Here is a 17,740-nt window from a genome sequence, read left to right as displayed (position 1 = left end):
TTCACCCTAACACAGGGTTTCACAAACTCAGTCCTGGGGCCCCCCCTGAGTGCACGTTTTGGTTTTTGATGAAGAGTTGGTTATTTTAATCAGCTGTGTAGTGCTAGAGAAAAATCCACCCTGGGAAGGGGGATGGAGGAGGGGGGGCAGAACCAAGTTTGGGAAACCTTAGGCTAACACACACCAAATACATCAGCCAAATACAGTCAGGAGAGGAGAACCCATTACCACAGAAAAAGTACACAGCATATTTGCAGGTGTTAAAATCTTGGTGTTGAGGTATACAGTGTCGTGAGTGTTATATCTGAGTGCTGATTCCAGTGGGGCTAACACCAGTGAGATTGAAATTGACGACACTTGCAGAGAATCAATGAAGTGTTATTTGAATTCACCGTATAATGTTTTTTTCTCAGGTCAGTTGACTGAGAACACATTCTCAGCAACAACCTGGGGAATAGTCACAGAGGAGATGAATGAGCCAATTGTAAGCTGGGGATGATCAGGTGACTATGATGGTATGAGGGCCAGATTGTGAATTTAGCCAGGACACCAGGGTTAACACCCCTACTCTTACAATAAGTGCCATGGGATCTTTTGTGACCACAGAGAGACAGGACACCTGTTCAACATCCCATCTGAAAGACAGAACCCTATACAAGGCCCTGGGGAGTTGGGATATATTTCTTAGGCCAGAGAAAAGGGTGCTTCCTACTCAAATCAAATTTTATTGGCACTCCAACATCACTTCCAACTGCAACTGGTCTCCCACCCAGGGACTGACCAGGACCAACCCTGCTTATCTTCAGAGGCAAGCCAGCAGTGGGATGCAGGGTAGTATGCTGCTGGTTTATATCAACACTTTAACTTCCATTAACTCTTTCAGAGTGAAAAATTAATGGGAGGTGCCTCAAAATCATATTTCCCAGCATGAAACTAAGAAGATGACTCCCAAAGAGTGGCTGGGGGACCAATACACGCATCAACTTCGGGTCACACTTGTGACTTGAATGATGCAAATCAGTTTTCACTTTTAAATACTAAAACAAGCGTGAAATTCAAATGAACAAATACCCCTGTCATTTTACAAAATATAAACCTTAGTAACAGCTAAACATTTAATTTGGGAGGTATTTAATCTGTTACATGTGTCAAATCTCAAAATCAGACAATAACACATGGATGTGGCATATAATTAATCACACCTCTCCATTCTTTTGTATTACCATGCACTAACTCCAAACATATCACAGTGCATGTGAGGCGTGCATGACAACGCAAATGAGGGCAAAGGGGAAGGGACTGATTTTGGTGATAACTAACACAGTCATGGGTGGGTAACTCTAACATTCACTCGAAAGGTACCCTGGGAAATATGCAAATAAGACTTTGCACCATACAGTCTTAAAACAACACTTACTAGAAATACTGTAAGACTACATGTGTTATTCTCTTACACATAGAAATTGTAACTGCATCAGCTCTAATAAAGTGCTAATTTAAGTCGGAATATGCAACACCCACGGTGTTAGGAACCCAGTACTCTGTTAGTTATCAACACTTTGTCACTCCTTGACCTGACCATAGAGGTGTAGTAGGTCAGGGTGTGACTAGGGGGTGTTCTAGTTTATATTTTCTATGTTGGTGTTTTTGTATGGTTCCCAATTAGAGGCAGCTGGTAATCGTTGCCTCTAATTGGGGATCATATTTAGGAAGCCCTTTCTCCCACCTGCATTTGTGGGATATTATTTTGTTGAGTGCTGAGGTGCGCTCTGTGCTTCACTTTCGTTGTATGTTTATTGTTTTTTAGTTGAAGTTTCACGGTAATAAATATGTGGAACCCAACACACGCTGTGCCTTGGTCCGTTCTTCAAAATGATCGTGACACACTTTGAAAAGTGTTAGTTCAACACTATATTGTTGAGTCACATATCATTTCTAAGAAAGTGTTGAATTTCACACTGTGGGTGTTACAATTCTGATCTCAAATACAGTGCATTCGGGAAAGTACTCAGCCCCTTGACTTTTTCCACATTTTGTTACGTTACAGCCTTATTCTAAAATTGATTAAATCGTTTTTTCCCCTTGTCAATCTACACACAATACCCCATAATGACAAAGCAAAAACTGTTTTTTAGAAATATCACATTTACATAAGTATTCAGACCCTTTACTCAGTACTTTGTTGTAGCACCTTTAGCAGCGATTACAGCCTTGAATCTTCTTGGTTATGACGCTACAAGCTTGGCACACCTGTATTTGGGGAGTTTCTCCCATTCCTCTCTGCAGATACTCTAAAACTCTGTCAGGTTGGATGGGGAGTGTTGCTGCACAGCTATTTTCAGGTCTCTCCAGAGATGTTAGATCGGGTTCAAATCCGGGCTCTGGCTGGGCCATTCAAGGACATTCAGAGACTTGTTCCGAAGCCACTCTTGCATTGTCTTGGCTGTGTGCTTACGGTCATTGTCCTATTGGAGGCTGAACCGTCACCCCATTCTGAGTTCCTGAGTGCTCTGGAGCAGGTTTTCATCAAGGATCACTCTGTACATTGCTCCATTAATCTTTGCCTCAACCCTGACTAGTCTCCCAATCCCTGCCGCTGAAAAACATCCCCACAGCATGATGCTGCCACCACCAAGTTTCACTGTAGGGATGGCGCCAGGCTTCCTCCAGACATGACATTCAGGCCAAAGAGTTCAATCTTGGTTTCATCAGACCAGAGAATCTTGTTTATCATGGTCTGAGAGTCTTCAGGTGCCTTTTGGTAAACTCCAAGCGGGCTGTCATGTGCCTTTTACTGAGGAGCGGCTTCCGTCTGGCCACTCTACCATAAAGGCCTGATTGGTGGAGTGCTGCAGAGATGGTTGTCCTTCTGGACATGGTTGTCCTCCCATCTCCACAGAGGAACTCTGGAGCTCTGTCAGAGTGACCATTGGGTTCTTGGTCACCTCCCTGACCAAGGCCCTTCTTCCCGATTGCTCAGTTTGGCAGGGCTGCCAGCTCTAGGAAGAGTCTTGGCGGTTCTGAAATTTGTCCATTTAAGAATGATGGAGGCCACTGTGTTCTTGGGGACCTTCAATGCTGCAGAAATGTTTTGGAACCCTTCCCCAGATCTGTTCCCACACAATCATGTCTCGGAGCTCTACGGATAATTCCTTCGACCTCGTGGCTTGGTTTTTACTCAGACATGCACAACTGTGAGGCCTTATATAGACAGGTGTGTGCTTTTCCAAATCAAATTGATTTATATAGCCCTTCTTACATCAGCTGATATATCAAAGTTCTGTACAGAAACCCAGCCTAAAACCCCAAACAGCAAGCTATGCAGGTGTAGAAGCACGGTGGCTAGGACAAACTCCCTAGAAAGGCCAAAACCTAGGAAGAAACCTAGAGAGGAACCAGGCTATGAGGGGTGGCCAGTCCTCTTCTGGCTGTGCCGGGTGGAGATTATAACAGAACATGGCTAAGATGTTCAAATGTTCATAAATGACCAGCATGGTCAAATAATAGTAATCACAGTGAACAGGTCAGGGTTCCATAGCCGCAGGCAGAACAGTTGAAACTGGAGCAGCAGCACGGCCAGGTGGACTGGGGACAACAAGGAGTCATCATGCCAGGTAGTCCTGAGGCATGGTCCTAGGGCTCAGGTCCTTCGAGAGAGAGAAAGAAAGAGAGAATTAGAGAGAGCGTACTTAAATTCACACAGGACACCGGATAAGACAGGAGAAATACTCCAGATATAACAGACTGACCCTTGCCACCCGACACATAAACTACTGCAGCATAAATACTGGAGGCTGAGACAGGAGGGGTCAGGAGACACTGTGGCCCCATCCGATGATACCCCCGGACAGGGCCAAACAGGCAGGATATAACCCCACCCACTTTGCCAAAGCACAGCCCCCACACCACTAGAGGGATATCTTCAACCACCAACTTACCATCCTGAGACAAGGCCAAGTATAGCCCACGAAGATCTCCGCCATGGCACAACCCAAGGGGGGCGCCAACCCAGACAGGAAGACTCAACCCACTCAAGTGACGCACCCCTCCTAGGGACGGCATGGAAGAGCACCAGTAAGCCAGTGACTCAGCCCCTGTAATAGGGTTAGAGGCAGAGAATCCCAGTGGAGCGAGGGGAACCGGTCAGGCAGAGACATCAAGGGCGGTTCGTTGCTCCAGTGCCTTTCTGTTCACCTTCACACTCCTGGGCCAGACTACACTCAATCATAGGACCTACTGAAGAGATGAGTCTTCAATAAAGACTTAATGGTTGAGACCGAGTCTGCGTCTCTCACATGGGTAGGCAGACCATTCCATAAAAATTGAGCTCTATAAGAGAAAGCCCTGCCTCTACCTGTTTGCTTAGAAATTATAGGGACAATTAGGAGGCCTGCGTCTTGTGACCGTAGCTTACGTGTAGGTATGTACGGCAGGACCAAATCGGAAAGATAGGTAGGAGCAAGCCCATTTAATGCTTTGTAGGTTAGCAGTAAAACCTTGAAATCAGCCATTGCCTTAACAGGAAGCCAGTGTAGGGAGGCTAGCACTGGAGTAATATGATCAAATATTTGGGTTCTAGTCAGGATTCTAGCAGCCGTATTTAGCACTAACTAAAGTTTATTTAGTGCTTTATCCTGGTAGCCGGAAAGTAGAGCATTGCAGTAGTCTAATCTAGAAGTAACAAAAGCATGGATTAATTTTGTGTTACGTAAATGGAAAAAAGCTGTCCTTGAAACAGTCTTGATATGTTCGTCAAAAGAGAGATCAGGGTCCAGAGTAACGCCGAGGTCCTTCACAGTTTAATTTGAGACGACTGTACAACCATCAAGATTAATTGTCCGATTCAACAGAAGATATTTGTTTCTTGGGACCTAGAACAAGCATCTCTGTTTTGTCCTAGTTTAAAAGTAGAAAGTTTGCAGCCATCCACTTCCTTATGTCTGAAACACAGGCTTCCAGCGAGGGCAATTTTGGGGCTTCACCATCTTTCATTGAAATGTACAGCTGTGTGTCATCCGCATAGCAGTGAAAGTTAACATTATGTTTTCGAATGACATCCCCAAGAGGTAAAATATATAGTGAAAACAATAGTGGTCCTAAAACGTAACCTTGAGGAACACCAAAATGTACAATTGATTTGTCAGAGGACAAACCATTCACAGAGACAAACTGATATCTTTCTGACAGATCAGATCTAAACCAGGCCAGAACCTGTCCGTGTAGACCAAATTTGGTTTCCAATCTCTCCAAAAGAATGTGGTGATCGATGGTATCAAAAGCAGCACTAAGGTCTAGGAGCACGAGAACAGATGCAGAGCCATTAAAAGGTAATTTACCACCTTCACAAGTGCAGTCTCAGTGCTATGATGGGGTCTAAAACCAGACTGAAGCATTTCATATACATTGTTTGTCTTCAGGAAGGCAGTGAGTTGCTGCACAACGGCTTTTTCTCAAATTTTGGAGAGGATTGGGAGATTCGATATAGGACAATAGTTTTTTATATTTTCTGGGTCAAGGTTTGGCTTTTTCAAGAGAGGGTTTATTACTGCCACTTTTAGTGAGTTTGGTACACATCCGGTGGATAGAGAGCCGTTTATTATGTTCAACATAGGAGGGCCAAGCACAGGAAGCAGCTCTTTCAGTAGTTTAGTTGGAATAGGGTCCAGTATGCAGCTTGAAGGTTTAGAGGCCATGATTATTTTCATCGTTGTGTCAAGAGATATAGTAGTAAAACACTTGAGTGTCTCCCTTGATCCTAGGTCCTGGCAGAGTTGTGCAGACTCAGGATAACTGAGCTTTGGAGGAATATGCAGATTTAAAGAGGAGTCTGTAATTTGCTTTCTAATGATCATGATCTTTTCCTCAAAGAAGTTCATTAATTTATTACTGCTGAAGTGAAAGCCATCCTCTCTTGGGGAATGCTGCTTTTTAGTTAGCTTTGCGACAGCATCAAAAGGACATTTCTGATTGTTCTTATTTTCCTCAATTAAGTTGGAAAAATAGGATGATCAAGCAGCAGTGAGGGCTCTTCGATACTGCACGGTACTGTCTTTCCAAGCTAGTCGGAAGACTTCCAGTTTGGTGTGGCACCATTTCCGTTCCAATTTTCTGGAAGCTTGCTTCAGAGCTCGGGTATTTTCTTTATACCAGGGAGCTAGTTTCTTATGACAAATGTTTTTAGTTTTTAGGGGTGCAACTACATCTAGGGTATTGCGCAAGGTTAAATTGAGTTCCTCAGTTAGGTGGTTAACTGATTTTTGTCCTCTGATGTCCTTGGGTAGGCAGAGGGAGTCTGGAAGGGCATCAAGGAATCTTTGGGTTGTCTTAGAATTTATAGCACAACTTTTGATGCTCCTTGGTTGGGGTCTGAGCAGATTATTTGTTGCGATTGCAAACGTAATAAAATGGTGTTCCGATAGTCCAGGATTATGAGGAAAGACATTAAGATCCACAACATTTATTTCATGGGACAAAAGTAGGTCCAGAGTATGACTGTGGCAGTGAGTAGGTCCGGAGACATGTTGGACAAAACCCACTGAGTCGATGATGGCTCCGAAAGCCTTTTGGAGTGGGTCTGTGGACTTTTCCATGTGAATATTAAAGTCACCAAAAATAAGAATATTATCTGCTATGACTACAAGGTCCGATAGGAATTCAGGGAACTCAGTGAGGAATGCTGTATATGGCCCAGGAGGCCTGTAAACAGTAGCTATAAAAAGTGATTGAGTAGGCTGCATAGATTTCATGACTAGAAGCTCAAAAGACGGGGTTTTTTGTCAATTGAAATTTGCTATCGTAAATGTTAGCAACACCTCCGCCTTTGCGGGATGTGTGGGGGATATGGTCACTAGTGTAACCAGGAGGTGAGGCCTCATTTAACACAGTAAATTCATCAGGCTTAAGCCATGATTCAGTCAGGCCAATCACATCAAGATTATGATCAGTGATTACTTCATTGACTATAACTGCCTTGGGAGTGAGGGATCTAACATTAAGTAGCCCTATTTTGAGACGTGAGGTATCACGATCTCTTTCAATAATGGCAGGAATGGAGGAGGTCTTTATTCTAGTGAGATTGCTAAGGCGAACACCGCCATGTTTAGTTTTGCCCAACCTAGGTCGAGGCACAGACACGGTCTCAATGGGGATAGCTGAGCTGACTACACTGACTGTGCTAGTGGCAGACTCCACTAAGCTGACAGGCTGGCTAACAGCCTGCTGTCTGGCCTGCACCCTATCTCATTGTGGAGCAAGTGGAGTTAGAGCCCTGTCTATGTTCGTAGATAAGATGAGAGCACCCCTCCAGCTAGGATGGAGTCCGTCACTCCTCAACAGGCCAGGCTTGGTCCTGTTTGTGGGTGAGTCCCAGAAAGAGGGCCAATTATCTACAAATTCTATCTTTTGGGAGGGGCAGAAAACAGTTTTCAACCAGTGATTGAGTTGTGAGACTCTGCTGTAGAGCTCATCACTCCCCCTAACTGGGAGGGGGCCAGAGACAATTACTCGATGCCGACACATCTTTCTAGCTGATTTACACGCTGAAGCTATGTTGCGCTTGGTGACCTCTGACTGTTTCATCCTAACACCGTTGGTGCCGATGTGGATAACAAAATCCCTATACTCTCTACACTTGCCAATTTTAGCTTTAGCCAGCACCATCTTCAGATTAGCCTTAATGTCGGTAGCCCTGCCCCTTGGTAAACAGTGTATGATCGCTGGATGATTCGTTTTAAGTCTAATACTGCGGGTAATGGAGTCGCCAATGACTAGGGTTTTCAATTTGTCAGAGCTAATGGTGGGAGGCTTCGGCGTCTCAGACCCGTAACGGGAGGAGTAGAGACCAGAGAAGGCTCGGCCTCTGACTCCGACTCGCTGCTTAATGGGGAGAACCGGTTGAAAGTTTCTGTCGGCTGAATGAGAGACACTGGTTGAGCATTCCTACAGCATTTCCCTCCAGAAGCCATGAGAAAGTTGTCCAGCTGCGGGGACCGTGCGAGGGGATTTATACTACTATCTGTACTTACTGGTGGCACAGACGCTGTTTCATCCTTTCCTACACTGAAATTACCCTTGCCTAATGACTGCGTCTGAAGCTGGGCTTGCAGCACAGCTATCCTCGCCGTAAGGCGATCGTTCTCCTGTATATTATGAGTACAGCGACTGCAATTAGAAGGCATCATGTTAATGTTACTACTTCGCTTCGGCTGTTGGAGGTCCTGACAAACCATGTCCAGATAAAGCGTCCGGAGTGAAAAAGTTGAATGAAAAAAAGTTGAGTGAGGGAAAAACTAAAAATATAAACGGTAATTAAAAAGTAAAAACCGTAAAGTTGTCAGGTTAGCAACAAAACGCACAGCAGCACGTAAACAAGTCTGCAAATCAAGTCTCTCAAATCGTGTCCAATCAATTAATTTACCACAGGTGGACTCCAATCAAATTGTAGAAACAACTCAAGGATGATCAATGGAGACAGGATGCACCTGAGCTCAATTTCGAGTCTTATAGGAAAGGGTCTGAATACTTACAGTTGATGTCGGAAGTTTACATACACCTTAGCCACATTTAAACTTAGTTTTTCACAATTCCTGACATTTAATCCTAGTAAAAATCCCTGTCTTAGTTCAGTTAGGATCACCACTTTATTTTAAGAATGTGAAATGTCAGAATAATAGTAGAGAAAATGATTTATTTCAGCTTTTATTTCTTTCATCACATTCCCAGTGGGTCAGAGGTTTACATACACTCAATTAGTATTTGGTAGCATTGCCTTTAAATTGTTTAACTTGGGTCAAACGTTTCGGGTAGCCTTCCACAAGCTACCCACAATAAGTTGGGTGAATTTTGCCCATTCCTCCTGACAGAGCTGGTGTAACTGAGTCAGGTTTGTAGGCCTCCTTGCTCGCACACACTTTTTCAGTTCTGCCCACACATTTTCTATAGGATTGAGGTCAGGGCTTTGTGATGGCCACTCCAATACCTTGACTTTGTTGTCCTTAAGCCATTTTGCCACAACTTTGGAAGTATGCTTGGGGTCATTGTCCATTTGAAAGACCCATTTGCAACCAAGCATTAACTTCCTGACTGATGTCTTGAGATGTTGCTTCAATATATCCACATCATTTTCCTGCCTCATGATACCATCTATTTAGTGAAGTGCACAAGTCCCTCCTGTAGCAAAGCACCCCCACAACATGATACTGCCACCCCCGTGCTTCACGGTTGGGATGGTGTTCTTCGGCTTGCAAGCCTCATCCTTTCTCCTCCAAACATAACGATGGTCATTATGGCCAAACAGTTCTATTTTTGTTTCATCAGACCAGAGGACATTTCTTCAAAAAGTATGATCTTTGTCCCCATGTGCAGTTGCAAACCATAATCTGGCTTTTTTATGGCGGTTTTGGAGCAGTGGCTTCTTCTTTGCTGAGCGGCCTTTCAGGTTATGTTGATATAGGACTCGTTTTACTGTGGATATAGATACTTTTGTACCTGTTTCCTCCAGCATCTTCACAAGGTCCTTTGCTGTTGTTCTGGGATTGATTTGCACTTTTCGCACCAAAGTATGTTCATCTCTAGGAGACAGAACATCTCTAGGAGACAGAATACGTCTCCTTCCTGAGCGGTACGACGGCTGCGTGGTCCCATGGTTTTTATACTTGCGTACTATCGTTTGTACAGATGAACGTGGTACCTGCAGGCGTTTGGAAATTGCTCCCAAGGATGAACCAGGTCTACAATTCTTTTCTCTGAGGTCTTGGCTGATTCCTTTTTATTTTCCCATGATGTCAAGCAAAGAGGCACTGAGTTTGAAGGTAGGCCTTAAAATACATCCACAGGTACACCTCCAATTGACTCAAATGATGTCAATTAGCCTATCAGAAGCTTCTAAAGCCATGACATCATTTTCTGGAATTTTCCGAGCTGTTTAAAGGCACAGTCAACTTAGTGTATGTAAACTTCTGACCCACTGGAATTGTGATACAGTGAGTTATAAGTGAAATAATCTGTCTGTAAACAATTGTTGGAAAATTACTTGTGTCATGTACAAGGTAGATGTCCTAACCGACTTGCCAAAACTATAGTTTGTTAACAAGAAATTTGTGGAGTGGTTGAAAAACGAGTTTTAATGACTCTAAGTGTATGTAAACTTCCGAGTCCAACTGAATGTTAATAAGGTATTTCTGTTTTTATGTTTGATATATTTGCAAACATTTATAAAAACCTGTTTTCGCTTTGTCATTATGGGGTGTTCTGTGTAGATTGCTGAGGGGAAAACAATTAATTCATTTTAAAATAAGGCTGTAACGTAACAAAAGTCAAGGGGTCTGAATACTTTCCAAAGGCACTGTATGCTGTGTGAAAGTCTGGGACACTGATAAACATTTAAAGAAGTATGTTTTCGTTATTGCACTTGATTCCACTATTTGTGTAGGCTTTGAATTGCCTAATGACCTGATTTTACCTGAATAGATTTCTCATACCTCTTGGCTGGTTCCCTCACTATCAGGCATGTTTCTGTTCTAATTTCTGCTGAATATTTTCAGTGACCCACATAGTCAGTCTCAGAGGTCACACAATCCCTTTTATTATGAGCTCCACTACCCTATCTTGCTTATAGCCTATCATGCACTACACAAAATATTACATCCTTATCTGCCTAAAAAGGTTGTTGTGAACAAATGCACATATTCTGTGTAGATAAGCATTTCAATTTGACAGAAAATGTAAATGTTTTGTTCATACTTGTACACCATCCAGATTCCTAAAATATGTGAAATCTTTTCTATTTTCTTACCCCTTGCTTTTCTCTGTTCTTGGCTGTCAAGCTATATTAGTGTCTGATAAAAATAAGTCATTTAGAACAGGCTCTGTAGGCCAGCCCCTGAACCCCACTAAAAGCTCCAGGATTAGGTCCCAGAGGCCTTTGTCTCCTCAGCCCGCAGGATTAGGGGAGATTTACTGCTAAGAAAAAAAGTAGTTATTTCATGGCACTTTCATGATGAAACCTGGCCAAAGCCGTGTTGGCTGGGGGGATTAAAGGCACACAAAGACTCTGGTTGTGTGCCACCCCCTCCCCATAGCCACCACCCTAACTCACTGTCCCCCTGGAAACCTTCCCCTCCACAGGCACACCTCCTCCCCTTGTCACCACCACCACTTCCCAGGCACCACCACAGCACTGTGGGTCCACTCTAAATTAGTGATGCCCTTACTGATTCCTCCCACCGTTCCAAGTCATTAAAAGTGCTCCTCACTGATTGCTTTGTTTGTCTTAAACCCCACACACCACCCACTAAGTAGTAGGACGATAGAACTTGAAGAATACACAGTACTGATGTCCAATGACATTTGCGTCTCTAAGCAATGACTCAAAATTCATAATTTGAGACTGGATTTATCATGATTCATTATGATTCACATGCTACTTCTTTTCAACACAGTTGAGATTATTATTTCAGCAAATAACCTGGATTACTGTAAATAAATTACTGACTTGCAGTCCCTCGTTTAAAAGGGCTTAAGAGAGTTATACTCTTCCTGGTGGATCCACTTACACATGCACAGATTACTAGCACTAAAAGACAAAGGTTATCTTTAGTAAGTCACATCACAATGGTCTCACCATCAAGCAGGTAAGTCTTTGCAGACCGAAATTAGGTTTAATAACTGTAGTGGATAGACATGGTATTACTGGGAATTTGGATACTGATTGGGTCGAAAAATACTGTTGGAAGGGTGAAAAATATAACCACTGACAAAACATTAAAACATTTTCCTGTTGCATGGAATGTTGCATGCAAAGAAAGCACCAAAAAGTTTTTTTTTAAGTAAAATTGTGTGGAAAAGGTCACAAGAAATGATTGTGTTGTAAAAGCAAAATGTTTACTTTCATATTTTCATGGTAATCTTATCAAAAGAAGACAGAGCAAGTTCATAACTCCTGATATCAGACACATTGAAGCAGGAACCGTTTGAAGAACAAAAAACTATCCGTTTATACAATGTTTCTTTTATCTCGCCCATCCACTGAATTGTGTTTTAATATTCTTCAGATTGGTAAAAACTACAGGGGAGCCAGAGAGGGCGGAGGGGGCAGGTTTTGTCTTCTAAGTGTTTTTGTTCATGTCTCCTGTTTAACAGATGTTTCAGTTGGAGAGCAGCAGTCAGAGGAGCACCCCCTAAAGCACCGCTTTCTCTTTTTCCCTGTCTTTAATTACTTATCAATAGTGGACATTTGTATTGACAAGCACCTGTCAAGAGGCAAGCTTTGTAGTTGTCAGTTATCTGTGGGAGAGCTGCTCAAAGGAGAGGCCCTTTGGACACCAACTGGATCGATCGGCACGCAAACACAATACAGAGGCTTTCAGGCCTGCCTTGTCAGGGCTGTGGCATGAGGACCAGAGGAGAGCGGGGAAGGGGCTAAAGACTTCTTCATTGGAGGAAATCGATGGGGCCGGCTGCCCTTTGACCCATAGGGGACAGGAATAGCGAGCGGCGGGTCAGTAGCCCTTCTTAAGCCCCAGTGAGTGTTAGGATCATGCTGTGAGCCCTGACACTAGCTATGACACACACACACACACAGCTTAGACTGACAATGACCTCACATACACACCTAATAATGGAGCTATAGGGGCATCTGTGTTGTCCCTGTAACATAGGATTACTGCTTTAGAATAGAACTTGACTAAAACTTATGTGGAGTAATACTGAATGCTCAGGACATAGAACCAGAACAGCATATCTTGATGCCAATGCAAAGTTTTGCAAACCTCTGCGGGCTGATTCCTACCAGTTGCTCTCAAATTGTCCAACCAGCCTCTAACCAATCTATCATTCTCATCTAATAGATCTACAGTTGCGCATTGAGATCTCTGAAACTCATTGATTTTGGTAAACTGGCCACTAGTAATTCCATTCTTATGAAGCCTAGAGACATTAACTTCATATGATCTCCACCCAAACCCTAGGGAGCTTTGCCAGAGGCAGCTCATCTGACAGATCAATATGAGAGACTGAATAAAGAACAGTCACTTAGTTGGGCAGCATGAGTCTGAGTTAATGAACCGAGAGCGGGACAAGCGGCTGCTAGGCCGTCTGGGGGGTCAAGGGCAGGAACGGAGGGCCGGCTAGAGGCTGGCTAGGACCAAAGAGAGCACACAAGTGACCTTTTAAATGGACTCGCCTATTATGGGCTATAATCCAAACTCTCAACAAAGGCTTCAGTCAACTTGCAAGCAGCCGCTATGATTCATACAGATTTGGAAAAAGAATTGAAATTATATGTTTCCGTTTCTGTGCACAAGTCATTTCACTGTATGAGACAATTGAAATTGCTAGCTTTTCGTTCAATATGAAATTCTAATTCACAAAAGCTTGACCCCTTTTTAGTCTTCAGCACCAACACAAATATGCTGCCGTCACGATATGTGCAATTCCACAGTAACAGAGTGATGCTGAGACTCAGATTTTTCACTTGTATGCCAAACAAAAATTTGTTTTGCAAAGTTAAACAAACCATACAACTCTATGCACAAGGACTACTGATGACGGCACAAACAGCACAAACTGTCATTCTGTTAACAAATTTTGCATCTGCACTATTCTTCAAGTAAACGTGTTTTTGTAAAATCTTCAGTGGAAATTGTTAAAAGTAGGTCTTGTGCGTAGAGTTGTATGGTTTGTTAAACTTTGCAATCACTGTTTTTTGTTTGGCATACATTTTAAAGTGAAAGATACGAGTCTCAGCATCATTCCATTACTGTGGAATTGCCCATTATGTTCTTGATGCACAGTAGAACTGGCATAATACAGGAATATGTTATACGAAGTAATATTTTTATAGATATATGGAAACCTAACCAAAGTTGATGAAATGTTTAAAACCAGTAAGAGTGAGAGGGATGTGGTCAGTAGTTTACCTTGAGGGCAAACCCAGCTTTATCCCAGCATGGGGTCATGTGTGTGCTCCCGCAAGCAGTCGCCAACCCCGGCACCAAGCGACCCCCAGCAGTCAAAGGTGATCAGAGAGCACGCACTGATCGATTTTGATAATGAAGAAGACCTCTAAGCTGCTTCGCCCCACATGCTCAAATCGCTGCCACACTCAAACACTAGGAATCTCCTCCCTGTCACTAGAACATTGTGTGGTTATTGATCTGTGCTAACTGGGTCTTTAATACCTGGGGACTAGAAGATCTCTGGCCTGAGTTGGGGAAATGCATGCTGACACGTGACGGGAGAAGCTCAATAGGCAAACATGCAGAGCCTGGTGAAAAAGAAAGGATGGGCCTCTCCATTTAGCATTTTTGTCCCGTTTTGTATCCCACACAATCATCTGCTAAGAAAAGGAGACTTAATACCAGCGCACCTGCCGTAAGAGTATACACAAAAGGAAGAGACTTATACTGTACAGTGCCTTCAGAAAGCACACCCTGTGACCTTTTCCACATTTTGTTGTGTTACAGCCTGTCATAGGCGTCGTAAGGGACAGACCAAGGCGCAGCAGGTATAGTGCTCATCTTCCTTCTTTATTAGAGAGAACACTCAAACAAAATAAACAAACGACCAAACAGTTCCGTAAGGCACACGGCTATACAGAAAACAACCACCCACAAACCCAAAGGAAAACAGGCTGCCTAAGTATGGCTTCCAATCAGAGACAACGAAAGACACCTCTGCCTTTGATTGGAAACCATACTCGGCCACACATAGAAAACGAACATAGAAAATGAAAACTAGAACAAATCCCCTCTAAATAAACCAACCGCAAAACACACAAAAACAACACCCCCTGCCACGCCCTGACCATACTACAATAACAAATGACCCCTTTACTGGTCAGGACGTGACACAGCCCAAATGTTTTATTAACTGAATTGAGATTTTGTGTCACTGGCCTTCACACAACAACCCCATCACGTCAAAGAGGAATTATATTTCGATTTTTTAAATGTATTATTAATTAAAAATTAAATGCTGAAATGTCACTAAGTCAATAAGTACACAACCCCTTTATTATGGCAAGCCTAAATATGTTATAGTCATATACAGTTGAAGTTGCAAGTTTACATACACTTAGGTTGGAGTCATTAAAACTCGTTTTTCAACCACTCCACAAATTTCTTGTTAACAAACTATAGTTTTGGCAAGTCGGTTAGGACATCTACTTCGTGCATGACACAAGTAATTTTTCCAACAATTATTTACAGACAGATTATTTCACTTATAATTCACTGTATCACAATTCCAGTGGGGCAGAGGTTTACATACACCAAGTTGACTGTGCCTTTAAACAGCTTTGAAAATTCCAGAAAATGATGTCATGGCTTTAGAAGCTTCTGATAGGCTAATTGACATAATTTCAGTCAATTGGAGGTGTACCTGTGGAAGTATTGTAAGACCTACCTTCAAACTCAGTGCCTCTTTCCTTGACATCATGGGAAAATCTAAAGATATCAGCCAAGACCTCAGAAAAGAATTGTAGACCTCCACAAGTCTGATTCATCCTTGGAAGCAATTTCCAAACACCTGAAGGTACAAAAAGTGAAAATCAATCCCAGAACAACAGCAAAGGACCTTGTGAAGATGCTGGAGGAAACAGGTACAAAAGTATCAATATCCACAGTAAAACGAATCCTATATCGACATAAACTGAAAGGCCGCTCAGCAAGGAAGAAGCCACTGCTCCAAAACTGCCATAAAAAAGCCAGACTATGGTTTGCAACTGCACATGGGGACAAAGATCGTACTTTTTGGAGAAATGTCCTCTGGTCTGATGAAACAAAAATAGAACTGTTTGGCTATAATGACCATCGTTATGTTTGGAGGAAAAAGGATGAGGCTTGCAAGCCGAAGAACACCATCCCAACCGTGAAGCACGGGGGTGGCAGCATCATGTTGTGGGTGTGCTTTGCTGCAGGAGGGACTGGTGCACTTCACTAAATAGATGGTATCATGAGGCAGGAAAATGATGTGGATATATTGAAGCAACATCTCAAGACATCAGTCAGGAAGTTAAAGCTTGGTCGTAAATGGGTCTTCCAAATGAACAATGACCCCAAGCATACTTCCAAAGTTGTGGCAAAATGGCTTAAGGACAACAAAGTCAAGGTATTGGAGTGGCCATCACAAAGCCCTGACCTCATTCCCATTGAACATTTGTGGGCAGAACTGAAAAAGTGTGTGCGAGCAAGGAGGCCTACAAACCTGACTCAGTTACACCAGCTCTGTCAGGAGGAATGGGCCGAAATTCACCCAACTTATTGTGGGTAGCTTGTGGAAGGCTACCCAAAACGTTTGACCCAAGTTAAACAATTTAAAGGCAATGCTACCAAATACCAACTTCTGACCCACTGGGAATGTGATGAAAGAAAGAAAAGCTGAAATACATCATTCTCTCTAATAATTCTGACATTTCACATTCTTAAAATGAGGTGGTGATCCTAACTGACCTAAAACAGGGAATTTTTACTTGGATTAAATGTCAGGAATTGTGAAAAACTGAGTTTAAATGTATTTGGCAAAGGTGTATGTAAACTTTCCATGGACTCACTCTGTGTGCAATAATAGTGTTTAACATGACTAGCTGATCTCTGTACCCCACACATAATTGTCTGTAAGGTACCCCAGTAGAGCAGTGAATTTCAAACACAGATTCAACTACATAGTCCAGGGAGGTTTGCCAATGCCTCGCAAAGAAGGGCACCTATGGGTAGATGGGTAAAAAGGATGGTGTATCAATACACCCAGTCACTACAAAGATACAGGTGTCCTTCCTAACTCCATTGCTGCAGAGGAAGGACACCAATCAGGGATTTCACCATTAGACCAATGGTGACTAAATAAGTTACAGAGTTGTTGGCTGTGATAGGAGAAAACTGAGGATGGATCAACATTGTAGTTACTCCACAATAATAACCTAAATGACAGAGTGAAAAGAAGGAAGCCTGTACAGAATAAATAATATTCCAAAACATGCATCCTGTTTGCAATAAGGAACTAAAACTGACAAAGAAATTAAATGTATGTCCTGAGTACTAAGTGTTATGTTTGGGGCAAATCCATCACATCACTCTTCATATTTTCAAGCATGGTGGTGGCTGCATCATGTTATGGGTATGCTTATCATCGGCAAGGACTAGTGAGTTTTTTTATGATAAAAATAAATGGAATAGAGCTAAGCACAAGCAAAATCCTAGAGAAAAACCTGGTTCAGTCTGCTTTCCAACAGACACTGGGATACAAAGTCATATTTCAGTAGGACAATAACCTAAAACACAAAGCCAAATATACAGTTGAAGTCAAAAGTTTACATACACCTTAGCCAAATACATTTAAACTCAGTTTTTCACAATTCCTGACATTTAATCCTAGTAAAAATGCCCTGTCTTAGGTCAGTTAGGATCACCACTTTATTTTAAGAATATGAAATGTCACTTAGTATTTGGTAGCATTGCCTTTAAATTGTTTAATTTGGGTCAAACGTTTCGGGTAGCCTTCCACAAGCTTCCCACAATAAGTTAGGTGAATGTTGGCCCACTCCTCCTGACAGAGCTGGTGTAACTGAGTCAGGTTTGTAGGCCTCCTTGCTCAGACACGCTTTATCAGTTCTGCCCACAAATGTTCTATAGGATTGAAGTGGTCATTATGGCCAAATAGTTCTATTTTTGTTTCATCAGACCAGAGGACATTTCTCCAAGAAGTATGATCTTTGTCCACATGTGCAGTTGCAAACCGTAGTCTG

The sequence above is a fragment of the Salmo salar genome, chromosome ssa10 (assembly GCF_905237065.1).
Source record: "Salmo salar chromosome ssa10, Ssal_v3.1, whole genome shotgun sequence".
NCBI lineage: Eukaryota > Metazoa > Chordata > Actinopteri > Salmoniformes > Salmonidae > Salmo > Salmo salar.
The sequence above is the reverse complement of the archived record's forward strand: the minus strand, read 5'-3'. Positions refer to the sequence as shown.